We start from the raw sequence: 27,909 nt of genomic DNA on the forward strand, positions 1-27,909 counted from the left end.
TGTTTCTCCAGTCCTAATCTGTCCATTGCTAGTGTACAGCCATACATGGAAGGCGTAATGTCCTGCTTGTTATCTTGACAATATCGGTCATGAACTACAATCTAGGTTTGGAAGGCTCACCTGTGATCCAGATCTTGAAGCTGGGAGGTACAAGTTTGACACCTGGATCTTTACTTGTAGATCCTGATGCATAGTGTCTATGAATTCTAGGAGACTAAGGCATGGAGATCTGTGAATTCAAGGTCAGCCTGGGACAATACAAGTCCCAGATTCAGGCATGGTGGTACACACCTTTATTTTTTTTTAAAGATATATTTATTATGTATAAGTACACTGTAGCTGTGTTCAGACACACCAGAAGAGGGCATCACATCCCATTACAGATGGTCGTAATGGGACCATGTGGTTGCTGGGATTTGAACTCGGGACCTCTGGAAGAGCAGTCAGTGCTCTTAACCGCTGAGCCATCTCTCCAGCCCGGTACACACCTTTAATCTGGGCCAGATCTTCTGCTGGATTCCTACATAAGAACATTGGAAGAAGAAACTCCTTTTTGGTTGCTTGCATTTACTTGCCAGCACATCTCTTGGAATCTACTAGCCCTGTGAGACTGCGTAACTATGAGATCCTTGAACTTCCTGTTCACACCTGACCATTACTGGGGTATTGAACTACAGATCGAAAGTCATAAAACAAATTCCCTTACTCTATAGAGACTATCCATATTTCCTGTGTCTCCAAAGCACACTGACTTCTACAGAAGCACACCCAGTCTTCAGCAAGGATGCCAGTGTGTTTTCTCTGGTCTCCTGCTTTCATCTGAATTCCTGTCACTCACTGAGGCATCTTTTCTCATTCCCTTTCTTCGTTCTCTATGTTTCTCAATTGAAGCCCATCATATTCAAACCATAAACTCTAAGGGTGTTTTTTTCTCTCTTTTGTAGATTTGGTCTGACTATTCAACTCCACATTACCTTCGAGGATGTAGTAGATCTTAGTGGGCCCCAATATACTGCCACCCCCCTGCCTGTGTAGGTCCAGGGTCAAATTACATATGTATTTTCTTCTCAGGCTCAAGTGCTGAGTCCAGGTATCTGATATCACACTGGAATGCTCTGTGCTCTATCCGTTGGCACACCAACAACATCCCCTGCTTTGTAAAGTTCATTGTGAACATGGACGTCCAGTTGTAGAAAGGGTACATTTTGCATACTCCTTGCATTGTAAAAGTCATAGGCTATTCTGTGATCATTCTCCTGTTTTTGTTTTTGTTTCGTCTCTTTTTGTGGTGCATGTCTTTTGTTCTACCACTGGGAATGCAGACTGTTGGATCTTCTTGTTTCAGGGAAATCTGTTAAATAGTTTAACGTCTCAGCAACCATTGCCTTTCAGTGGGACATTGTCTCAATAAAATGCCATTGAATTCAAATTAAAGTACACAATGTCTTCCCAAGTCTACACCTGACATTCCATAGCTTTTTTTTTTTGAGTCCTTTACAATGAAGTCAGTCATCTTGGGGTCCTCTGGAATCATTTGTAGAAGGTCAGTGCCTTCCTGAGATGTGTCAGCTCATTTCTAAAGCTACTTACGTTACACACTTTACTGCTTTCTTCTTGGTACCTTCTTTCCCCAAGTAGGTATGCACATGCCCAATCCAAAAAGTTCACTTTAATCACAAAGGACCACCCTCCAGCTTATCCTTCAATCTTGAGCCTAGGATCTAGGGCTTCCGGATTCCTATGCAGAATCTCAGTATAAGGCTAGCTAGTTCTATACAGTTTTTTTTTTTTTTTCGGAGCTGGGGCACCGAACCCAGGGCCTTGCGCTTGCTAGGCAAGTGCTCTACCACTGAGCCAAATCCCCAATCCCTGTTCTATATAGTTTTAGGGCAGTGTAGCATTCCAAGATCCCATCCTAAAAAAATGATCACAGTGTCACTTCAACTTAGCCTCCTCCGTGCATACCACTGAAAATACTGAGACGAGCATGCGGGGCTAGATACACTTTCATTTGTCCCAAGCTTAGGTTCTGCCATCAAAAGAGCCACCAGAGAATAGGCTGGCCAGGAGAAGAAACAGTCTAGCATAGGATGGTCCATCCCCCTTGCATTATACTAGCTCCCTTTTGCCTTTTCCCTCTGGTCTTGTGTGTTACTTCTTAAGCAGAGGGAGCTGATCAGAAACAGCAACACACACCTGTCATCTTGCTCTCTGTGATGCATGAAGCAGGATGATTACATGGTCGCAGACTTGTTGATCAACTGTGATTTGAAGCCAACTGCCATCCTGAAGACATCTGCCTACCTGTAGTTCAGGTAATCTCCAATTCCAGTAGTTAACCCCTGTTCCTTAGCCTCATGCCACCTCCCTAACACCAGGATTTTTTTCTTATTTGTCAGAGTCTAAGACTATTTACTGTCAATATGACTCCAAAGTAACTTTTCTTCAGGAACCACTTTTCATTTGTTTACTCCTGTCCCGCCCACCCCATATGAGCTATAAGACACACACACACAAAAGTCATCTCATTATATATCCACTAGAAACAGGAAACCCTGGTTGTAGAAAATCAATAAATAGTTCATCTTATTATGATGAGTCCCTAGAGGCACCCCAAAGGCACTGTGTGCCAGGAAAGGTGTCCATGGCAGCCATCTCAGCAGTGGCAATGTAGTATTGGGATGCTTGCTTTGCGCTCTGATCATCCTGGACTACAGAACTAAAACATGTCAAGTACACTCCGGTTCAGCTAGAACATTTCATCATGTTCATTATCCTGTCAAAAATGTTTTCTCGGGTTGGGGATTTAGCTCAGTGGTAGAGCGCTTGCCTAGCGAGTGCAAGGCCCTGGGTTCAGTCCCCAGCTCCAAAAAAAAAAAAAAAAAAAAAAAAAAAGGTTTTCTCATGCTTTGCCGGTAATAAGTTTTTGTTAGTTTGTTTTGTGTTTTGTTTTGTTTTGTTTGAGACAGTGTTTCTTTTTGTAGCTCTGCCTGTCCCAGGACTCAAGACTCATGAATTTACCTACCTCTGCCTCCCAATACTGGGATTAAAGACATATGCCACACCAGACTAGTAATAAGTTCTTTCTTTAAATTTGTTTATTTTTATTGGATATTTTATGTATTTAGATTTCGAATGTTATCCCCTTTTCCCCCCTCTCCTATACCCCTCCCCCTGCTTCTATAAAGATGCACCCACTCCCACCTCAATGCCCTGGCATTCCCCTACACTGGGGAAACCAGCCTTCACAGGACCAAGGGCTTCTCCTCCTATTGATGCCAGACAATGCCATTCTCTGCTACATATGTGGCTAGAGCCATGAGTACCTCCATGTGTACTCTTTGGTTGGTGGTTTAGTCCCTGGGAGCTCAGGGGGTGGGGGAGTGTGTTGGCTGGTTGATTTTATTGTTCTTCCTATGGGATGGCAAACCCCTTCAGCTCCTTCAGTCCTTTCTCCCCTCCATTGGGGTCCCAGTGCTCATTCCAATGGTCATCTGTATCAGTAAGACTCTGACAGAGCCCCTCAGGAGACATCCATATCAGGTTCCTGTCAGCAAGCACTTCTTGGCATCAGTAATAGTGACTGGGTTTGGTGGCTGCATATGGGTTGGATCCCCAGGTGGGGCAGTCTCTGGATAACCTTTCCTTCAGTCCCTGCTTCACTCTTTTCCTCTGTATTTTGTTCCCCCTTCTAAGAAGGTCTGAAGCATCCACATTTTGGTCTTCCTTCTTATTGAGCTTCATGTAGTCTGTGGATTGTATCTTGAGTATTCTGAGCTTTTGGGCTAATATCAACTTATCAGTAATTGCATATCATATGTGTTCTTTTAATTGAGTTACCTTACTCAGGGTGATATTTTCTAGTTACCAAGAATTTCATGAAGCCATTGTTTTAAATAGCTGAGTAATATTCCATTGTGTAGATGTACCACATTTGCTGTATCCATTCCTCTGTTGAAGAACATCTGTGTTCTTTCCAGCTTCTGGCTATTATACATAAGGCTGCTATGGACGTAGTCACATGTGTCCTTGTTTTAGGTTGGAGCATCTTTTGGGTATTGCTGGGGACAACATATGATGACAGGGACTGTCAGCAGTAGGCTGGGATGGAGACAGCTCAGAAGCCCGCGGCAGCTCCTTATAAAGTAGGGTGGCATCTGGGACTCTGAGAAGCAGGACACACACCCCTCCAGGGCACCTGCCATCTGAAATAAGAGGCTGCCTGCAGAAGGCCAGGATGGAGACATCTCAGTAGCCCGCAGCAGCTCTTTGTAAAAACTGGTTGTTCCCATTTCTCCTAACCTTAGCCCTGGACAACGGCTGCATAGATTTCATTTGTGCGTGACTGCCTTTCAGTTGGCCTTGGTGTGCATAATTATTCTATTATATCTGACTTTCCTACTTCTTTCTCCTTCTGCTCTGGTGAATTCTGTGAAACTAGATGTTCCTTGATGTTATGATTCTTAAACAATTGGAAATTGAGGCACAGGGGCACAGCACAGCCCTAATGACCCAGGTGCATGCTGTGTGTTCTCATCTTGGAAACAATGTAATAACTGCACAATAGTAGCTCCAGATTAATGCTTGACTTGCAAAGGAACTTTAAAGAAATTATTAGAAAATGAATTAGAGTCAACATTGGGACCCTAAGAAAAGAAAAAGTTATTGAAATTGGGAATTAAGTTTTATAAAACACCTGAGAGTGGTTCCTGGATAAGGAAGTATAGAATATATAAAATTATATACTAGTAAACTAAGTCAAAATACTGGGACTCTTATGAGAGTCATTGTGTGCAAGGAAAGAAAGCTAGCAGAACCACTGAATTAAGGGTTAACTTAATTCTTTCTGCCTGACAGCTTTGCCCATGTCATTTATCATTAGAGCTTCACAGGAAAATGCAAATAGCTGACCTCGGAGCTTTAGCTTTGAAGTATAATAAGTTAAAAGTTAAAGTTTAAATAATGATAAGTTTACAATTATTACTATTTTGGCCGCAGACCTGGGAATAGAGGAAGCTTGAAACTTTGGGGAACAATTGTATTTCTTAGTTCTTTGTGGGATGTGGTTATTCTTTTTGATTTGGCGATGATTATACAATGTCTTTTTTTCTACCTACTTTTGAATTATCAATAAAAGACTGTGGCAAGAGAAAGGCTGGAGAACATGTGAAGAGAGAATGAGACAGAACATGTGAAGAGTGAATGAGAGAGAGCATATGAAGAGAGCATGAAAGAGAGAATGTGAAGAGTGAATGAGAGAGCACATGAGGGAGCGAATGAGAGAGCAAGTCTGAGAACAAATATGAGAGCGAGTGAGAGAGCATGAAAGGAGAATGTAAGGACTGAGTGAAGAGAGAATGTGAGGTGTGTATGAAGAGTGTGTGTGTGAGATATGTGTGAGGTGTGTATGAAGAGTGTGTGTGTGAGATATGTGTGAGGTGTGTATGAAGAGTGTGTGTGAGAATGAAAGGGTAATGAACAGAAATATGCATGAGTGTGGAAGTTTGAGAAAAGAAAACTGCAATAAAAAAAAAAAGCAGAGTGCGCAAGAGAATGCAGTGTGTGCAGCCTTAAGCTGAGAGAGAGAGAGAGAGAGAGAGAGAGAGAGAGAGAGAGAGAGAGAGAGAGAGAGAGAGAGATATTAAGCCTTGAAATTGCCTGTCGGTTTGTACCCAAAGAGTAGTCTGTGTATATTTATTATGTGCCTTCCAGATATCCCTGCTTCCAGTTGAGAACTCCGATCCTGTGTCGAGGCTGGACCCCGGCAGGGTTTATACCCAGTGTGGTAAGGTAATAGTTGGGTCCTCAGGTAGTACTGTGTCCAATTTCCGTAATAGGTTCTTTTTTTTTTTTTTTTTTTTTTTTTTTTTTTTTTTTGAAGCTGGGGACCGAACCCAGGGCCTTGCGCTTCCCAGGCAAGCGCTCTACCACTGAGCTAAATCCCCAACCCCCGTAATAGGTTCTTAAGAACTGGTTTCACAGTCACTAAAGTTTCTGGCCGCAGTAGGTTGGTGGTTATTTTCTATTCTATTCGGTTTTCCAGAGTCATAGGCTTTCCATATGCAAATAAGCTCCTTTTGTGAGGAAAGGTTGGGAAAGTTTTTAATCCTAACCCTAGGGGCAAGCAAACGTAAGCAATCTCTGTTAATTCCAGACTAGACAGATGTATGTATACAGGTCCAGAATAGCTATGGCTGGCTATGTAGTTTAATCTTTCAAAAAATTAAATTAAAATGCAAAGAATAAAAGCAAACCTTGTTTCAACACCTGCACTCTAGAAGTACCCTGGGAATTTGATAATAATGACAGTAATTCCGTAGTACTCTAGAGTCACTCGCAGGAAAATATAATATTCCTTAAAAGCCCAAGAAGGCTTACAGATTAGCCTTCAAACATTAAGCCCCATTAGCGAGGCGGTAGGGACCCTTTTTATTGTTGTTGTTGTAACGTGCGCATGCGCGCCGCGCTTCCGCGTTTGTGTGAGCTGAGTTATTACGTCATTGGGCCGCGCGGCGCGTCTGGGGCTGTGGTTGCCGGAAGTTGAGCGGCGGTAAGTAAGTCGTGGTTGCGGAGCAGGCGCCGGCTCTGGCGGGGTTTACTTTGGAAAGCTAAGGCTAGTTTTGGGCAGGTCTGGAATATTCTTCATCTGTCCATACTCGGTGTCCTCGTGCCTCCGCAGAGGGTATTCTAGTCTCTGTGTCTGGAGGCGCCTCTGGTCGTTCATTGTGAAGTGCTGCCTTGTTGCAATGTATGGACGGGCCACAAGTGAGCTTGTTCCCTCTGGTCTGTGAAGGACTCTGATCTTGTGACTTATGAAGAGGACATACTTTTTCCTTTAAATCTTTTCTAATAGAGGTTCTGCACCCCCTTAAAGGACCCAAAGATTACAAATTAGTACTTTACAGGAAATCAAACTGGTGAGGTAAATGTACTTGTCAGAAAGTTTCTGAGCCAGGCTTGGTCGCGGAGGAGGTGATCCCAACCGCAGGAAGACTGAGCCAAGAGAATTGCTATTTAGAACCAGCCCGGGCAATCTGACACAAACCCTTTTGCAAACTGGAAAAGGGACATGGGGTGTAGTTAAGTCTCAGAGCATTTCCTCAGCATTCAGTGTCCTGGGTTCAATTACCTGCACACGCCACATTGAATTTGAGGTGAGACCGAATTCAACCTGCTCCTGCGTATGCAATCTTATTTAATTCTTTAAAAATATTTGTAACTATGAGAGCATGTATGTGTGTTTAGTCGAATGAGTGTAGGAACCCATAGAAGCCTCCTGAGACAAAACATGTCAGATCATGGCAGAAGGAGGGCTACAGGCAGTTGTGGAAACCTGACCCAGGTCCTTGTAAGCACTAAGTCGAGTCAACTTTCCAGTATAAATTAACTTTTTATTTTTTTAAAGACTGAATGCCATGTAGCCCATGCTGCCTTTGAACCTGCATTTTTATACTTCTACTTCCCCCTTCTTTGGTTCTGGAATTACAGATGTGTCCCACTATGCCTGATAGCTTTTGAGATTTTTTGTTTCCTGTTTGTTTGTTTTTGTTTTTGTTTTTCCTGGTGCTGGAAGACAAGCTAGCATGCCGGGCAATAATCATCAACTCAGAGCTTCACTCCCATCCCAGGCACCCTGTTTTTAAATCCTGGTCACAAACGTGATTTCCCTTTCAAACATGATAATTTGGTGGCTTTTGATGTTGGTTCGATTTTGGCTTTTTTATTATTTTTTTAAAAAACCCATGTAACTGGTAAACAGACCTGTCTGGCTGTAGACTTGAGAGCTCTGTCGCTGCCTCAGGTTTTTCCTTTCCCATAGACTGTTTACTTTTTTTTTTTTTTTTTTTTTTTTTTTTTGGTCTTCAGACACCTCAGCCACTGTGGCCTTGGTTTGTGAAAGCTCATGACTTCCTGTTGCTTCCAGCTTGCCTCCACCCAGTTCTTACCCAAAAAGTCATGTGAGGAGCTAAGGACTGTGGCTTATAGTCACAGCTCATTGCCTTATTGGAGTCACACTTGTTTTTAGGTTGCCTTCCTCTCCCTTCCGTAGCTAAATGCGTTTAGTTCTTTACCCATAGCAGCTCTACTGTGATACAAGACTTTTATATTATTAAATCGCAACATACAGAACAGTGTCTGGTCTATATGCCTAACAAATATGCATAGATAGACGAAATAAAAGGCATATGTGAATGCTGATTATATACCAGGCTTTATTTGTAAGTCCTAAAGATGAAATAGGATCCCCCAAAGTGTCAATAAATTGTACACTTTAAATGAGGTGGTAGTGGTTGTCTTAATCTCAGCACCTGGAGGCTGAGGTAGAGAAGGCTTAAGAGTTCAAGGTGCTAGGTGTGGTGGTGCACATCTCTAGTCCCAGCACTCTGGTGGATCTCTGAGTTTAAGGTCAGCCTGGTCTACGGAATTACAGAGACAGCCAGTGCTATTCAGAGAGACCTTGTCTTGAAAGAGAAAAGAGTTTAAGGTTTTGGTAGGGGTAGCAGTGCAATCCTTTAATCCCAGTACCAGAAGCAGGCAGAGAGATACCTTATGAGCTTGAGACCATCCTGGTCTTCATAGTGGAGCTTTGTCCACTATGTGACAAACAAAAACTTAAAAGTCGAGGCCTGGGACAATGTTTCAGTGGCTAACCCATGCCATGTAAACACAATCCTCATAAATACCAGGTAGGCTTGGTGGCCTCTCTGCAATTTCAGCCTTGGAAGGTGGAGGCTGGCCGTGCAGAGCAAGCTGGCTAGCTAGACTACTGATAGAGAATATTGATGAGTTCTGGATCTGACTGAGAGACTGCTTCAATGAAGCAAGGTGGAATGTGATGGAGGATGATTCCCAACTTCGACCTGGGCCTCCCCATGGATGTGCACATATGTGCATCCCCATGTACGTGTACCCTCACATAATGCAAACGTGCATATACGTATATGGACAACACACACATGGAAATGGACAAGGAACAAAGCCATCTTCAGCTGCATGCCTTGGTCAAGGCCAGCCCAGTCTTCAAAAATGACTGAATTAGTAACAAAATACTTCTAAGGAGTGAGAGGTGCTATTTGGATTTGAGGGTGCTATTTGAGGACTTGGTGAGCAAGAATGAACTCTGAGAAAATGGTATTTGAGCCCCAATACCATGAATTCACCCAAACAATGAAAACTGTCTTCACCCCAGCCTTGTCCCTCAATTTTCTCACACTTCTTACAGTTGTGTCTTGCATAGAGCTCTGCCTTCATTTGCCTGGAATGTCTATCTTCCAGTTTTTGTGGCCAACTCATGTGTGGCTTCATGTGACATGGTTTTTGAAACCCTTTAAAGAGTTAAGGATAGGGTTTTATTATAGAATCACAGGATCAAGGTTCATTTTCTGAAGGTCAGTATCATAGCACATACCTTTAGTCCCAATATTCTGGAAGCAAAAGTAAGCAGATCTCTGAGTTCAAGGCCAGTTTGATCTACAGAGAGTTACAGGATAGCTTGAGTCACACAGAGAAATGCTTTTGGGGGGCAGGGAGTTAGGGGGAATCCTTTTCTGTTCTTAGCCAGTATCTCATTAAAGAAATAAGCATGGATCTGCTTAGTGCCTTATATGGCCCAGAATCTGGGAATACAAAAATGAGGGATGCACGTATCCTTGCCCTCCAGGAGCTGACTTGTGACAATCTGGCAAGAAACTTGCAAAGGATTGAGGGAGGAGGACTTTGGATGCAGGCAAGTCAGGCTGGGGATACACAGCTGGCACTTTATCCTGGGCCTAGCACATATGTCCAGTGTGTGGCCTTGGCTCAGACAGCTATGAATGCAGTCCAACACAAAATTGCAAATTTATTTAAAACATTAGATTTCACAGTTAGCATAAACTTTATATGTGACAGTATACTGTTCTAGTGTCAAAAGGCTGGACCCACCTGTAGCAATGCCCAGAGTACTCCAAATGAAGAGGGTTTGCAGGTGATAAGAACCAGAGCCTCGGTGACACTGCATGGCCTGAAGGAAGCAGAGCCATGGGAGAGTTGCAGGCTGAAAGGTGTCTGGGAAGTAGGAGCCACATTATGTATGGCCCTGTGGGCAGTGCCATTTTAAGCACAGAGGTTGCATGCCACACTCCTAGAAGTTACTTCCTGGGTTTCAGGGTCTTCTGTAGAATATGGAGGAGAGGACTGGTGTGTGCTGTGCCACTTGCCCATCATGCACGAAGCCCTGAGTTCCATCTTTATAGCAAATTCGGATAAATTAAAAGAATGCACTGTGTCAGCAAGAAGACTCAGTGGTGAGAGGTGCTTTCTGCCAAGTCTAATGACCTGAGTCTGACCCACAGGATCCACACAGTGGAAGGAGACAACATGTCCTCTGATTCCCACGTGTGTACTGTGGCATGCTTACTTCTTCCTACAATTAAAATGACAAAAATACAGAATTTATAGAACAATTGTTTTTTTTTTTTAATGTTGGCATTTCCCAGTTGGGCTTGTTGGTGTTTGCCTCTCCTTGGAAGGCTAAGGCATGAGGATTACACATTCCAGACCAACGGGGGCCCCATAAGACCTTGTCTCAGAAAACAAAAGTTAAGGTAGAACACTATTTTTTTCTAGTTTCTGTCATAGTTCTTTCTTCTGCATTATATGTGTACATGCGTGCATGCGTGCAACAGCCACTCTAAGTGAACCGCATTCATTAAGATGCATAGTTTGAGAATGGCCAACTGCTTGACCGCAAGCTGAATGCTGCTTTAACCTAGCAGTGTGATGGTTTCAGTTGTGAATTAATTAAAATAAAGCAAATATATAAATAAAGCAAATAAATAAAAAGGCAAATTATTAGATGTGTTTTAAGATTAGGGTCAAGGATGCTATATCACTGGGCTTTGTCCCCAGTATGACAAAACGGTGCGAGGGGAAGATGAGGTAAACATTGCTCACTTAGCCCTGCCTGTATGTACTGCTGCTGGGAAGTTTGGAGACTTTTACAATGTCCTGTGGGGTGGGGTGCAGCATAGTGCTCAGGGGAAAACTTGCAGGAATCACGTCTGTCCTTCCACCACATGACTCCTGGGGAGAATCAAGCAAAGGTGGTCAGCTTGTGAACAAACACCATTACCTGCTGGATCGTGGACTTTTATTTTGCAAGTGTTGGAGTGGGAAGCGGGGCACTGAAGAATTGTAAACAAGGAGTGCCTGTGCTGTCATCTCTAAGTCACTACACAGCGCAGGTCAACCTGAGGACTTGTCAGGATTCTGTGGCAGTGATCCAGGTGACAGGACAACAGCTAATCAGAATCACTGGCTACAGAGAAGGCAGTAGATTTTTGAGAAGGGAGGTAGGCTTTGTGGATTGACTCAGGAGAGGGAGAAGACAAGACTCGTGTTGTGGGCTGAGTTCTTTGCTTAAAGTTTCTGATTCTACCTGCCTCCTCTGAGGTTAGACTTGGAATCAGTTGGCTTCAGTTTTTCACCCTTCCCCAGGGAAGTGAAGTCTATTAAACCTTCCTCTTCCTCCTCCTGATTTCCCCTCCCTCTCCCAGAGTCTGAAGGCTCACTGTGTAGTCCTGGGTGAGATGAGACAATATGAATTTCCATGTACACAGCAGACTAGACAAGTTCTGTTTACTGTTTACTGGGTCCAACCCCAGAATTCCAGGTGTCCCTGCCTTCTTTACTTAGGCCCCACCCTTTGAACTGGTGTCTGCTCGTTAGGTTGGAGCATGTGTGGAAAGATGTCTCTTTCCTCAGGGGATCCAGCCATGTGGGAAAGGGGTGCACATCCTTGGCATTTCCTAAAGCCCCGCCAATGACTTAAGAGATACGTTATGCTCTTCCTCCAATCACACTCGGTGTCTCCAGCAAACTCTGAATGCTACCTACATGACTATGGGTTGCTCTTGTCCATTTCCCATGACTTCCCCCAGTCCTCAGCTGCCCTCCCTGCCTCTTACCTCACCTCGTTACACCCATCAGCCAAGGCTCTTCCTTCTCTGTTGCTCCTCACAGTCTTTTTAAGCCTTGTCCATCACTTGCACTTTATTCTAATCTGGGGAAAGACTGTGTTGGCAGGGGCTTGGTGGCTAATTCCCATTTGTGAGTCCACACTGGGAGACAGGCAGGAGGATTATGACGGTTGGGGGCCAGGCTACGTAGTGAGTCTTTGCTTGAAAGGGAGGATGGACAGGAGGAAGGGGGACTCATGAAAGGCAGGAAGAACTCATGCACTATGAGGCTGAGTCTTAGGGTTTCATTGCTGTAAAGAGACACCATGGCTGAGCAAGGTGACTCTTATAAAGGAAAACATTTAGTTGGGGCTGGCTTACAGTTCCAGAGGCTTAGTCCGTTGTTGTGGTGATGGGAAGCATGGCAGCAGGCAAGAAGACAGGGTGTTGGAGAAGCAGCTGAGAGTGCTACACTTCCATCCACAGGCCGCAGGAGGAGACAGTGAGTCTGTAGGACTGGCTTGAGCTGCTGAGACCTCAAAGCCCATCCCTAGTGATGCATTTCATCCAACAAAGCTTTGCTTCCTAATAGCGCCACTCCCTATGAGCCTATAGGTGCTGTTTTGATTCAGACCACCACAGATCCAGTCTTCTTTCTTTGAGACCTGGCTGCGTTGTCTGTTCATTTTATTTGGTCTTTTACTAACCAGTCCCACCTCAATAGCCTCAGTTTCTCTTTTCTGGTATAAAATGAAGCACAGTCTCTATTTACTGTTGCTTACCTTTCCACTCAGTGTTGGTGAGTGCAGTGTGGAACACTCTGCTTCCTCCCACCCTCATTGGTTGCCATGCTTTCTGTACTCAGCACCCACCACACTGCACCCCCAAGCAGCTGACAGCACCCCGCCAGAGCTCCCCAGCTTTTCTGCTTCATCTTCGAACTTCTTGACATAGCTGGTGTTTGTGCATTGCTGGTGTTGTCCTGTGCTTCCCAGCCTGACATTTCCCCCTTGATTACGTCCATGGGCGCTCTCCCTTCTGCTCTGAGTACTAGTTTTCTCCAAGGCTGTACCCACAATTCTTTGACCTTCTCACATACAACTTTATGCTAACAGACATGTGACCCCTTCTGTGTGTCTTGGTACCCCAAGAGTGCACTCGGGGTCTCTGAGTCCAGATGGAAGCTTGTTCCTGTTTCTGTAAATCTGCTGTTCTTGCTGCATTCTTTAATTTGCCATCGTCTTCTTCCTCAGTCCTGGAGGCAGAATCTTTCTTCTTGGGTGTTCCCTCCCTTGCAGGATCTCCACCCTGAGTTATTCCTGACACTATTGTACCTGCTGGCCTCCTCACTGCCTTCCCTCCTTTCCTTGTCTACATTCCCGCCCTGCCTCCTGCTGCTTGGCCCACCTTAGCAGTCCACCCTTGCTACTGTACAATCCCTTTCTGGAGTACAGAGCTCTGCTGGAATGGAAGGCCTCCTCTCAGGCCCTTCCAGGTATAGCTTTGCCTGCTCTGGTGTCCAGCAGGTTTTAGCTGCTCTGTCCTCATACCTCTCTGTTCTGCCTAGGCTCATTCCTGTTTGCCTGAACATACCCTGCTGGCTGTTCATTCCTAGGCCTTGTCATCAGCAAGTCCTTGGTAGAACCGTGTGAGTGGTTGGGGACTCGGGCAGATGCTGGGAAAGCAGTGGTGGGAACATGGAAACCAGCATGGCTCTGTTTGAACTTTGCTTCCAGGAAAGACAGATATTCATAATGTATAAGATGATGGGCATGGTGGTATGCTGGCCCTTCCCTGGAATTCCAGCGTTCACAAGGCCAAGGTGGGAGGAATTTGAAGCCTGCCTGAGCTATATAGTGAGACTGTCTCAAAAAAAAATTCATAAATTACTGACTGTATGGTGAAGATGAGGTGCAGTGCTTTTGGAACATGCAGTGTCTGTAGAAAGGGTGGCAGGGCTAAGATGAAGACAGGGAAGGGAAATAACTGGGTCAGTGTGTAGAACAAGAATGTCCCAAGCTGTGCAAAAGCCATTGGGGCATTCTGGAATTGGTGTGGAAGCAAACCAGCTTCTTTTCTGTTTTTTAATTTTGAAATAGTGTCTTATTCTAGTGTAAGCTGGCCTCAAACTCATAATCCTCTTTTCTTTTTTTTTTTTTTTTTTTTTTTTTGGTTCTTTTTTTTCATAATCCTCTTTCTTTACTGCCCTTAGGGCTGGGATTGCAGTTTTGTGCTGCAGTCCCCAATTCACACTTCTCCCTTTGGCCTACCATAGTGTGTGAATGTGTGTGTTTGTGTGTCTGTGTATGAGTATACACATGTATGCAACTGCACACATGAGGCTGGAGGCAGACAGCTGGTGTCTTGCCAATCTTTACCTTATTCCTTCATATCAGGACCTTTCACTGATCTTGGAGCTAGGATGGGAGCCAGCAAACTCCCAAGTCACAGCATTCGAGTTACAGGCAGGCATGGCTGTTGCTTGCTTTTTACACAGGAGGTGGGGATTCAAACTCAGATCTTCATGGTTGCTTATTAAGTGCTGTTACCCACTGAGGCATTCACTCAGTCCCAATGTAGCTTCCTGATGACTTACACACCACCTGCCCCATTCTCAGGATTTAAAAGTGTGTGGACTGTTTTATTTTGCTCTGTTTTACTTTGTAACAGTAATCATAGGCTATCTCTTTTCCTTTTCTTTTAATTGAGAGGGAACCAGCCAAGTTCAACATTTTATAGGGTGAGGGTCAAAAGAAAAATGTTACTCCACACAGCTTGCCCTAGGCCCCTGTTGAGAGTCCTCTTCTGGTTTGTAAGAGCTCGGCTGAAGGGTATCCATGGGAAACAATCTGGCCTAGTTGTTGCATGTAGACATCCCTCCTCTTTCCTCCCAGCACACCTGTGCAGACCTTTGCCACACTCTACACACTGTGCTTGGTTCCCTTCCAAGTTGTGCTGCTGTAGAAGGGCCTATTGCTCTCTTCTACCAAACCCTGAAATATAGCATGCAGGGTGGGTGGGGGCAAGAGAGCAGGTGTTTGCTGCAAGATAGGAAACCAGTACATCTATAACACGTTTTGATAGTTTTAGCTCATCGTTCCCATATTGGTACTGAACCCAGGGCCTTGTGCTTGCAAAGCAAGAGCTTCACAGTCACATTAAGTCCCCTTTGCTATCTGTTTTAATGTCTCTTATACAGCAACTATATGCATTTTCTGATTGAATCCTCACAGTACATCTGTAGTCAGCACATCTCGTGTACACGTGCAGAAAAGTCCCAGAAGTTGAAAGACAGGTGGGAAGGGGATGAAGTAGGACTGAACTCCAGTCCTCAGCCTGCGAAACTGTGTCCTCCCTCCCATCCGTCCTACAGTGTACCAAACTGGACTGTGGTTTTGCCTGTAGGCTTCAGGTCTGTTTTTCTTTGCTTGTTTTTATTTTTTTAGACCAAGATCGTTTGGTTTTACCCTAGGTCCCTGGGCTATCTAGTCTCTGGTTCTTGGTCACTCACACAGTGTCAGGTATGGGTTCCATCTGGTAGACTGGGCCCTAAGTCAAATCATTTATTGGTAGGTTACTTTCACAAGCTTTGTGCTACCATCGCCCTAGCAGGCAATATGCCATTGTAGGTCACAAAGTTTGTGCCAGCCCTGAAACTTCAAAAGAAATATGTACGCACTTTGTGTGTCAATAAGGGTCCCGGTGTAGAGGTCAGATGACCATCTCAGATGTCAGCCTGTGCCTTCCACCTTGTTTGAGACAATCTCTTTGTTGGTTTTCCACTGTACCATGCTAGCTGGTGGGAGAGTGTACTGGTTAGTTTTGTGTCAACTTGACACAAGCTGGGGTTATCACAGAAAAGGAGCCTCAGTTGTGGAAATGTTCTCATGAGACCCAGGTGTAATGCATTTTCTCAACTAGCAATCGAGAGGGGAGGACCCAGCCCATTATGGGTAGTCTTGGGTTCTATAAGAAAGCAAGCTGAGCAAGCCAGGGGAAGCAAGCCAGTAAGAAACATCCCTCCATGGCCTCTGCATCAGCTCCTGCTTCCTGACCGGTTTGAGTCCCAGTCCTGACTTCCTTTGGTGATGAACAGCAATGTGGAAATGTAAGCTGAATAAACCCTTTCCTCCCCACCTTGCTTCTTGGTCATGATGTTTGTGCAGGAATAGAAACCCTGACAAAGACAGGGAGCATCTAGGAATCCTCCTGTCTCCACTTCCTATCTATCTCCCTGCTAGAGCTCTGGGCCCTGGAATTTCTGCCTTCTCTGTGAGGGTTCTAAGCAGGAGCTGACTGCTTCATTCCCAAACAGCCCTTGCTGTGGCTGTAGTGGCTGTTGGGCTCCTCTGAGAGAGAAGAAACCAGCCAGGCACTTCTTAGCCAGAGTTAGGCAGAGCCATATTTGTGGAATGCTGGTGGCTAGCACAAAGAGGGACTGGAAAATTGATTGCAGCTATGCCTCTGCTGTTTGGATGCCAGGCCCTGGGGCAAACATTCCCATCCCCCTTCCTTTTCCAGAGGCATCCTGGCTTGTAACATTGGCCCTAGGTTCCTCAGCTAGTAGCAAGAGGACCCAGAACCTGGCTCCTAGGGGGCTTCAAGCCTAGTTTTTCACTGCATCCTGCCAACTCTGCTTCTGGCATTTTCTCTCTGAATAATTAAAAACTTTCCAACTCTCTGAGAGAAAGCAAACAAAAAGCCAAAAACACAGAAAAATGACTGGGAGGCCATTTGGGGGATGGGTAGGCTGGCGTGTTTCTCTGCTCCCCTCTCCAGCTCCACTTTCCATGAAGAGAGCTTTTTGCTTCTCTAGCTGCTAATTTTCTACCAGTGTGCCTCCTTTGTTTCTGACAATCTACTACTGGTCTGCAATTTGCTGTGTCCAATCCAATTAGACCCATGCTGAGATAACTGCTGGGCATCCGCACCACACCCCAGCAAGCACCACCTTCTAAACATTTCACGAACATCAAAGCCTAAATACCTCCTTTTTCAGCTGTTTGGTAACAAAATGCCAGAAGAGCAGTTCAAAAGTACTAGGTCTCTGAAGACAATTGTTATTTGAAGCAGGTTCTACAAGGGAGTAAGTCATTACCTCCTAACCGAGATGGAGATGTGGCTCTTGGTGGAGCTGACTTTGTCTTGACATTGGAGGCTTTCTTCCTCATTTGTATCCAGGTTTAACACACACACACACACACACACACACACACACACACACACACACACACAGAGTGATCACGACTGTCTTTACAAAGGCCCATGAGCAACCCAGCTCATGCTTTAGGATCTTCCAGCTCGTTGGGAGGCTTCTTTATGCTCATTCTCAGCCACCTCCCTGAACCCCTGCTGTAATTGACTTCAACTCAAAGAACCTTGTGGATGGGGTTTGCCTGCTGTAGAGTAAGGCTGTGTGCCCAGGTGTTAAAATTAATCTTCCAGCAGAAATGTTGCTAGAAGATCCTGTTTATCCCTCTTCTAGAAACTCCATTCATGGAGTGGGGTGTGTGTGTGTGTGTGTGTGTGTGTGTGTGTGTGTGTGTGTGTGTGTGTGTGGTTTGTTTGTTTGTTTTTGATACACACTCTCGTACACTCTCTTGTCATACAGCCTGAATTTTCTGTGTAGCTCAGGCTGGCCTCAGACCACAGCTAGCATCTCAGCACACGAGGTTTCCATTGCGGTTTTGTGCAGGCATGCTCCTTAGTGAGGCTGCGCCTGCTTCCCAGCCCGCCAGCCGTCTTCTCCTCCCTCAGTTTGCAGCAGAGCATCAGTTGGACTTCTAACTCCATGACACCTTGGACAGTTGTCAGCCAGTCCTGGTCATCCATTCTGCAGAATAAAGCCCATACAGGTGGCAAGGTAGTGAGGTAACTTTATTCAAAGCAAAGTAATAGAACAGGTCAGAGCACGCTGCAAGAGAGCATTAAGCGGTGAGTCACATGAGTGAAGATACTCAAGGGCCCCAAGTTACTGCCCAGGCTCTCTTTATGGGGTCTAAAGAAGCAGGGACTGTTGCTAAAGGGGCTTAGATGGTTCTCTATAATGATAGGTTAGGTCAGGTAATCCTTTTTCTGCTGCACAGGTCACTTCCTGAATCTGATTTTAGTTATATGCGCTTTCTGTTCTGTACAGGTGTAGATGGTAGATAGGGGATTGTCCCTAGAAATTCCTTTGAGAATGCAGCTTTGCCCTTTTGTAACAAAACTGGTTCTTATACCTGGACACAAAGAGAGCAGGAGTCTGTCTGACTTTTATCACTGTCAAGGGAAAGAGAAACCAATCTGATGGCTGGGAGAAGAGTAGTGGGTATGTGTAGGTTGGTGCGGGTGCGGATCCTAGGTTGCCAAACACATTGTTTGGAGAGGTATGTGTATGTGTGCATAGTATAGGCAGGCAAATGTCTCGGGCTCCCAGGAGCATTGTTAGAAGTGTGTGGGGGTGTGCATACCTTTAGCCCCATGTTACCAAACTACCCCATGCTTGCTTGTCTCAATAAGGAAGTGTCTGAGCAGTCTCTGACTGAGGGAGAGCTGAAAGTAGGCCCTGGGGCACAATAGTCGGCTTGCCTGTGCCTCAAGAGCATCAAGTCAGAGATGCATCGAGGCAGGGCTGGGAGCTGAGAGTGAAGGACTTGAAAGGCAGTGACAGGAAGTAGGAGAAAGTGTGAAGGAAATCCCCAGGATGTGCAAGTGTGGCAGTGAGTTATGGCACTGTGCTTCTGAGAATCTGGAGTCCTGCTGACTCAGTCTTTCCAGGGTGTTCCCAAGTCTCAATAAATTTTAAAGGTGCTGCATCTCATGCTGTGAGCTGGGCGAGTGGTCTGCATAGACTGTATTTACCTGATCATAAACACATGTTTACAGAGAGCAGGGCATGATGGTACATGCCTATATTCCCAAGCACTCAGAAGACTAAGGCAGGGGGTTGTGAGTTCAGGGACAGCTTGGTCTTCATAGGAAGCTCACAGTCAGCCTTGGCTATGTACAGCCTTGCTCCATTACCCTGCCCAGTATGTCCTGTATTACAAGGTCACATCCTAGATCAACCGATTGTGGCCTTTGATTCCAGCCTTGGAAACTGCTTGGTCTTCAGGAGCCCTTGGTGATTTCTGATGCCATGTGAAATATTCTGGCAGAAATTTCAGCCTCTCTAAAGCATAAAACCAAAACATAATAATAATAAAAAAATAGATTTGTTTTCACTCTCAGAGGCCAGAGGAGGACACTGAGTGTCCGGCTGTATCACCTCCTGTCCCTGAGATGGGGTCTCCACTGAACCTTCAGTTTACGAGTTGATGACTGGCCCGCCAGTGAGCTTCTAGGATCCGCCTGCCTGCCTCCCACTGCTGGGGTTACAGCTGTGTGTGACCACACTCAGGTTCTTAGGTGGAATCTAGGGATTTCAACTCAGCAAGTGCTCCTACCCCCCGAGCCCTTTCTCCAGTCTCTGTTTCGACATTTTTACAGGGTTGTAAAAAGGGAGATTAATATAGACAAACTATTTGTGGCTTGCAGTTTCTAAAATCGTTACCTTCTAGCCACTTGCAGTGAAAGCTTGCTAGACCCTGGTGTGGCTGGCACAGCATCATTTGACACCTGATCATCAGAGCCTAACTCGGGTGCTTTCACTAGTGGAAGGAATGAGCAGCCCACTTCCTGTCTGGACAGCTCAGGCAACATTAGTCATTTGGAGTCTGACAGGCTTTATCTTACTGTGTGTCATCTGCACACTGGCCTGGAGTGGAGACTGGAGTGTGGACTTCCCGTGAGCATTTGTCAGGCATCTTCTGTACTCTGGGTATTGTGCTCAGCTGAGGGAAGGTGGAGGATACAATGTTCTTTACTGTTAAAAAGTACTTATTATATTTATTCCCCTAACATTAAAAAAATTAAAACACGGCAGGTAAAAGATTCAGTTTTCAGGGCTGGAGAGATGGTTCAGGGGTTACAAGTTCTGGCCGCTCTTGCAGTGAACCCAGGTTTGGTGTTCAACACCCACAGCTATCTAGAACTCCAGTTCCAGGAGATGCCATCTTCTTGGCTTTCTGGATACCAGTACACTGTATACTCATGACAAACACACAGACTCACATGTGTATAAGTAAAAACTAAAAATATTTTAAAGATTCAGTTTTAAGTCTTTAAAATCAGCAGTATTTAAAGTATTTGGGGGGGGGCAGTATTTGCTTTAGATTTTACGTTCTTTATAGAACAGTGGTTCTCAACCTGTGGGTTGTGACCCCTTTGACAAACCTCTATCTCCAGACATATTTACAGTACAGTTCATAACAGTAGCAAAACTACAGTTATGAAGAAGCAACAAAAGTAATTTTATGGCTGGGGGGGGGTCACCAGCGAGAAACTGTATTAAAGGGTTGCAGCATTAGGAAGGTCGAAGACCACTGCTCTAGAGAATCAGAACTGATAGAATGAATCTATCATATATATGAAATTTACAGTGGTTTACAGACTGTCGTCCATCTAGTCCAACAATGGCTGTAGCAATGGAAAGCCTAAGAATTCAGTGGTTCAGTCCATGATGTTTCAACTGTGCATACTATTTCTGTATACTCAGGAATCCCAAAGAAATAGGCTGTCATGCCAGTGAGTCAGGGCAAGCATGCAAAGAGCAAGGCCTCCTCCTTCTGTGTCCTTTATATAGGCTGCCACCAGAAGGTGTGGCCTAGATTTAAGGTGGATCATCCTATTTCAAATGATTTCATTAAGAACAGTCTTTCACAGGTGTACCCAGCTGCGTGGGTTGTAATTAATTGAAGTTGATAACCAAGAACAACCACAACAGATAGTCTCCATCTTTTAAAATATGTACACAATTCTGGTATCTGACACTGTTGCCAAAACCCTTTTTTCCTCCTATCAGTGGAGCACAGGGCCAGGAGGTGCTGGTGTAACCAGCTGGGATGGCTCTGATGACCGTGCTGGGTAAGCCCTACCCTGTCAATCCAGCACCAAGCCTGTCCGTGTACCCACTCAGCTTGGACAGAAAGGGAACTGCTCTTATTTCCCTATTTCTGTAGTGCTGTTGCAGATACACAGCACCAAGTTAGAAAGATTCAGAGATGGTACAGTGACTCTGTCAGTAGCTGACCCCGACCCTCCACCTCCTACTCCCCAGCCTCCTGCCTCCTGCTTTCAGCTCACCACCCCTGCCACCTACCCTCACCCTCTACTTCCTCCCTATATCCTGTTTCCTGCTTACAGTCCTCCTGCCCAGGCCCTCACCTCTAGTCCCTGGCCCCTATTTCCTGCTCCCTGTCCCTTTTCCCTTAACTCCTTGCCTTCCACTTATTGGCTCCTCTTCCTGTCCCCTACCTCCTACCCGCTGTGTCTTACCCTTTCCCACCATGCTTCTTATTCCCATCCCACCTCCCCAGCCTCTTTCTCTTGGTCAGTTTGGTCATAAGCCTTGGATAAGTGTCATGTTCTAACATCTGTGCTCCCACATCTAAGTCACTGGGTATGGCTCTGTTGATAGAAGTCTACAGCTAGCACCAGGACTCTGTGGCAGGTGAAGCCCTGAGGGGGTTGTTGCCCAACCACACTGTCATTTTCTTTCATCTTGATGATGTTTGGCTGCTGGGATTCTTGTCTGTTACATGCCAAGCCCTCATCAAAGCCTGTCTGCTTTCACTAGAAACAACACACAGTCCCACCTTGGAGACTTGAGTTTGACCCACTCTCAGCATTGGGGCCCTTGTTCTGAGCACAGTGTCTAGGTAGAAATGGTGTGGTATAGGTGTTCAGCTTCTAAGATGACAAGAGGCTGAGGTCTCCTCTGCTCTACTCAAAGCTGCAGAGCCTGGCTTTTCAGGAGGAATGAGAGCCAGAGATAGGCAAGATGGATTCCACACCTGGATGCACTTGCTCCCCTAGGTCCCTTGTTCTTTCCTCCAGCGAAGGCATGGAGTTACATGCTTGCCTTTAGGTTCCTCAGAGGTCTATCCTGTCCTTGTTACTTACAGCAAATTCCTGTGTTGTGTTACTCTGGCTGCTACACCCCCCTGTCACACAGTGAAGCCCAGCCATACCCTCTGTGAAGCCAATAGGATCTTGTGTTCTGTCCAGATTTTCTCAAAAGCCAAGTAAGCCAGAGAATGTTTGAAGCTGCACCTTTTATGCTCTTTAGCACACCTCTTATTGCCTTCCTTTTGTTTTGTTCCGTTTTCCCTAACACCTCTATAGCTTTATGGAGGTGTAAATGACATTACAAATGATCTCTTCTAAGTGGTCACTCCTGGTGACCTTCCCAGTCCCCAAAGCTATAGGAGCTTCTTTGAAATCTGTTGGCCCTAGTAAAATTCCACCTCAGCAGGTCGTCAGAGAGCACTTGGGAAAGACTTGGACCTGATCTTGGGGATTTGTGGACAGCTGACAGCAGAACTGGGTGAGATGCATTTGCACTTCTCTCGCTCCTGGGCCTGTCCCTTACACTAGGTGTTTAGCCTGTGTTCGAAGGAGATCAGCAAGCAAATGAGTATCCAAACACTGGTTGTTGGTTAGCTGAAGAGATGAGAGAATAATGATTCTGAAAAAAAGGTCTTTCCATCAAGGCCCAACAACACAGGGAGAGAAGAGGGATGTTGAAACTTGTGGGCCCATGTTCTTTATGCTACTTCCTCACTGTGTGACTCAGGGCACGTTGCTTAATCTCTTAGTACCTCGTTTATTGTAAAGGAAATGAACTGTTTCTGGGTTGTCATGAGAAGGCTATATACAATGTACAGTGTAATGCTTGATGCTGGGGAGAATGAACATCTAGGGAGAACACTTGCCATGGCATTGGCCGTTATGAGTTTTTGTAAAGGGATCTGGAAGATAACGTAGCAAAAGGCATGAGGACCGGAGTTTGCTCTCCAGAACCCAAGTGAAAATACAGGACATAGCCTAGCAAGGTGGCTCAGCAGTGTGAAGGTGCTTGCTACCAAGCCTGATGACCTCATTCAATCCCAGAATCTACAAGGTGGAAGAAAAGAACCAATTCCTACAAATTGTCCTCTGACCTCCTTGAGTATGGCATGATACACTTGCATACCCCATCTCCCCTAATTATAAACATAACGTAAAAATAAATGCTTGACTCAGTGGCAAGCATGTATAATCATAGTACTGGGTGGCAAAGACAAGAAGATGCCTGGGACTGGTCAGCCATTCTAGCCTATGAACTCCAGGGTAGCGAGGTGGGCATTGCTCCTGAAGACAGCCCCTAGGGTTGTCCTCTCCTCCACATGCACATACACCTGCCCACACATGCCCACACATCTTAAAAGACATCCCATACTGTAATGGAACCTGTAGGACAAGGAGCCACTGCCCCTCAATAGCTGTGGATATTAATGAGAGCTATCTAAAAGACTCGAAGACATGAGAAGGGAGTTTTCCCTGCAAAGAGAGGAAAGATTTCCTAAGAATACAAGAAACAGCAGCCATGGCCCTCAGCTCCCAGATAGCACCAGGTATCTGTCTGCATAACCTGGACTCCTGGTCAGACTTGCTGACTCCTAGACACCAACAATGTCCTTTGTCCCCTGCATAGGAAGAATACATGGGACTCAAGCAACTCGATTTTTAGAAAGGATTTATTGTTATCTGTGTGTCGGTGTGCTGGTTTGTATGTGAGTGTAGTGTCCTTGTGGGGTCAGAAGAAGGCATCCGATTTGGAGCTGGGGTTACAGACCATTGTGAGCTGCTGTGTGGGCGCGGAGAACTAAACTCCAGTCCTCTGGAAGAGCAATATGAGCTTTTAACCACTGAGCCATCTCTGCAGCCTCATACACCTCATTTTTCTGAAGCTTGCAGGTAGGGTGGTGCACACCTGTAATCCCAGCACTCTTGAGGCCGATGCATGATGCTGCTCTAGGTGATCAGTGAGGTTCACCAGTTCTATAGGAAAGGGGTTAATTATTTCATCCTTACCTGCTGTCTTCTGCTGATTTTCTCCATTTCCTAAGCCCTGTCGTGAATGTACCATCCATTCACACTGGGGCTCTGGTCCTAAGTGTACTTTGAAGTGGGCAGAAGATACTGAGTCTGTAGAAGGCAGTTGTCCTAAAACTTCCAGCAGCAAAGTGACCTAGCCCCAGCCATGGGTACACAGGCAGCTGTGGTGACTCTGAGTACACTGCCTGTTCGCTGAACAGTTTTCTGTTGAATTGCAGTTTGGAGAGTTTTAGGCACTGAAATCCAGTATACAGAGGTCTTTTTGTGGTGTCCTTTGTCCTTACTCTTCTCTAAGGGCCTGGAACTAACCAAGCTCCTCCTCCTCCTTCATCCTGTGATGGGATTAAAGACTTGTGCCACCACACCCAGCCCCCTTTGCAAAGCACACTTATCCATGGGTATTTACTGCACACTGTGATGAGCTGTACTGGGCCATCTCAGTACAAGTAGATGTTGAGCTTCGGTATTCACTGATGCTCTTTCACCCTCCCCTGCATCCCTTCCACCGCTTACCTTTCCTTGGTAGCCTTCTTTCTTTCAATCCCAGCTGCTACAGGGAGGAGGAAATGTGTGCTATTTGTCTCTGTCTTCTTTAACAAGATGGCTCTCTAAGTTCCATCGATTTTTCTGCAAACCTCTGATTTCTTCTCTCTGGCTCACACACTCCATTGTATATGTGCAGCAGTTTTCTCTCTCCATTCATCTGCTGATTCCAGAGATTGACTGATCAGTGTAGTGATAAGTATAGACATGCTGATGTCTCCTAGACTAGGTCAAAGAGCCTTTGTGCATGCCCAAGGGACAGTGTAGCTCAGCTACTTGGTGCCTTTTTCAGGAATCCATTGCCTACAGCTGCATGCATTCATTTCTGGGTTCCTGTATTTTATTTCCTTGGTCTACATGACTGCTGCATCAATACGTCATACTATTTTTACTACTACATGCTATTGCACTATGCTGTGCCTCTGTACTATAGTGTGTGTGTGTGTGTGTGTGTGTGTGTGTGTGTGCATATGTGTGTGTGCGCATGTGCGTGTGCGTGTGCGTGTGTAATATTATAGAAGGGGTCTCATTGTGTAGACTGGGCTGGAACTCTCTATATAGACCAGGCTAGCCTTTTTCTCACAGAGATCTGCCTGCCTCTACTTCCTAGGTGCTGGAGTAAAGGCGTGTGCCTCTCCCAGCTTCCCTGTAGTATATTTTGAATTTAGGTACTATAGTGACCCCAGCATCACTCCTTTTGCTCAGGATTGTTCTGACTCTACTGGGTCTTTTGTGTTTTCACATAAATTTTGTGTGAGCCCAGGCTGGCTTTGGCCTCTCCATCCTCCTGCACCTTCCTTTCCCATGCTGATATTGCAGGCACATAGAGCATTCCCAGCTTCCTTCATGTGTGCTTTAGGATTTTTCTCTAGCTACATAAAAAATGTTGTTTGTGTTTTACTGGGAGCTGTAGCCAATCTAAAGCTTGCTCCAGTAGAGGTCATTTGAAAACAGCACTAATCCTCCTGACTCAGACAGAAGTCTCATTGCTGGATGGCAGTTCTGTCCGTGTTCTAGGTTTCACTGCTGAAGCCTTTCACCTCTTGGGTTTCTTCCTGGTTTTAATTTGTTTTGAGCAGTGAGTGGTTGTTTTCTTTCTGTCTCAGTGAGTTCATTGCTGGCACATAGAAAAGCCAATGTTTTCAACATTAATTTTGTACCCTGTTCCCTTGCTGATTCTAAGAGTCTTGGAGTTGTGAGGATTTTCTAAGAAGAGACTCCTGCCATCTGCAATCAAGGATAATTTGACTTTTCCCTTCCTTTGGATAGCGCTTTCTTTTTCTGTATTGCTGTTCTAGCTAAAATTCCAAGTACTGAATGAACCATGAGTACAGACTCCCTCATCTTTTGTGTCCTCTGAAGCTGCCAGCTCCTGCTCTTGGCCAAACAGAGGTCCTGGGATGTCCTGTCTCACCCTTATCGTTCTGTGGTGCAATAGCTTTTGATTGGGAGGTGTGGTGGTTTGTACATGCTTGGCCCAAATGTAAGCTAGTTGGGGAAGTGGCACTTTTAGGGGATGTTACCTTGTTGGAATAGGTGTGGCCTTGCTAGAGAAAGTGTGTCACTGTGTAGGTGGACTTTGAGGTTTCTTAGTGCTTAAACTCTACCCAGTGTGGAGGAGACCCACCTCCTGGCTGCCTGCAGAGTAGAAGTCTCCTCCTGGCTGTCTTCAGATCAGCATGTAAAGCTCTCTGCTCTTTCAGTACCATATCTACTTGCATGCTGCCATATTTCTCTCCATGATGATAATGAACTGAACCTCTGAAACTGTAAGCCAGCCCCAATTAAATGTTTACCTTATAAGAGTTGCCTTGGTTAGTGTCTCTTCACAGCAATACAACCCTAACTAAGACAGGAGATACTGAATTTTATACATGTCATCTTCTGCACCAATTGTATGATGCAGATGATTCAGATTTTATCCTTGGCGTTGAGGTTTGGTTTGTTGCTATGCATTGTAATGTTAAATTCTGTACCTGAAGGTCTAGGTCTACAAATTTAGCAGCTTTTGATGGGCAAACTTTGTTTCTTAATTTAAAACTACTGGTTAAATAAAAATGGCTACAGCCAATTACTGGAGGGAATCAGAGGTAAGCCGGTTTTTGAGTTAGGTGGTTGAGCAGAGGGAAGGAGGAGAAAGCAGAGAGTAGGAGGAGAGAGGAGAAGGTGCCATGAGAGGAGATGGACCATGAGTACAGGGCCAGGAGAAACAGCACGTATTTGAGAACACTACCTGGGAGGCAGCCAGGCCAGCAGTAAGAAAAGTGAGTTAGGGGTTACCCTCCAGTAATTGTCAAAGCCAAATGAAATAATCATAGTCTGAGTCTCATTTACTTGTAAGTGTGTCAGATAAGCTTAAATTGGTTATGCTACACTTGGAGCTAGCATATGGGGCTACATCAACTTAAAGAGCATCCACACCGGAAGAGACACCTATAGAACAAGAGAACTTTGCAGGCCACACATCTGACAGGGGCTTCTTATGCAGAATACCTGACAACTGTAGAAAAATCAACAAGAAAAGGACAAGTTATTCAACCACAGAATGGGCAAACAAACTGAACAGACAGTTCTCGGCACACTATGACAGACAATAAATATATAAAAATATATATTCAACATTGATGGCCATTAGGGAAAGGCAAATCAAAAAAATAGAACAAAACAAATAAAAAAAAAAAACCCACACATTCTATCTCACCTCAGTGCCTTTTCTTAAAAATTCAACTCAGGTCAAAGTCCTGAAGCTTTTAAGAACTTGAAGGGAAAACACCCAAGATCTGACAGGTAGTCATGCCCTCCATGAATCCAGTAGTCCATACTGCTCATCCCTCTGGGTCATCTTCCTGGGCTCACCTCAGTTTCCTTGTCTATTACCACCCTCTGTTGAAATGTCTGTCCTGTGTTTGTATCCCTGGCTTGACGCCAACCCCGCCCTTCCTAGCCTGCATGCATGGCAGTTACAGGGCTTTCTGTCATTGCTTTTCTGTTTGTTTTCACTATGCTGGTACTGGATGCCGGTCTCACACTTTTGAGTATGTATTCTGCTCACTACAATACAACCTCAGCTCTGCCATTCCTCAAACTCCACAAGTGACCATGTTTGGTCACCCTTCCTAAGTGACCCCAGGTAGAATCCCTCTTTTGTGTTCTCACTTTCTCTGCCCTACTCAGCTCTTCATCCGTTCACAACCTCTTTTCTTTTGTCTGCAGTGGTGATGGAGCCCAGGGCCTCCCTCATGTTTGCTAGACAAGAAGTTTTCTACTGACTGAACTCTGTCCACATCCAGCCTCTGAACTAACATCACCACTTGCAGACCTTTGCTACTGCAGGTGTGTGGTCCTTTGTGTGTACCTGCTGTAGCTCCATCCAGGATGTTTCAGCCTACCCGTGGCTTCTTCTGTGCTGGTATTTCTAACCAACCAGCTTTGCTCCTGCTGCACTTGCTCAGACCTTCACTCTGGG

At 45.3% G+C, this 27,909-nt stretch overlaps 1 protein-coding gene across 6 annotated transcripts in view; it reads left to right on the forward strand.

The window, feature by feature from the left end:
* Positions 1-6,516: 6,516 nt before the first annotated feature.
* Positions 6,517-27,909, forward strand: part of Atg7 (autophagy related 7) — a 208,594-nt gene continuing 187,201 nt past the window's right edge. For all 6 annotated transcript variants that reach the window (XR_015685579.1, XR_015685581.1, XR_015685580.1 and 3 more), the window contains exon 1: positions 6,517-6,550. The gene's annotated coding sequence lies outside the window, so the exon portion shown is untranslated. The remainder of the gene's footprint in view (positions 6,551-27,909) is intronic.

The sequence above is a fragment of the Rattus norvegicus genome, chromosome 4 (genome assembly GCF_021556685.1).
Source record: "Rattus norvegicus strain SHRSP/BbbUtx chromosome 4, alternate assembly SHRSP_T2T, whole genome shotgun sequence".
NCBI lineage: Eukaryota > Metazoa > Chordata > Mammalia > Rodentia > Muridae > Rattus > Rattus norvegicus.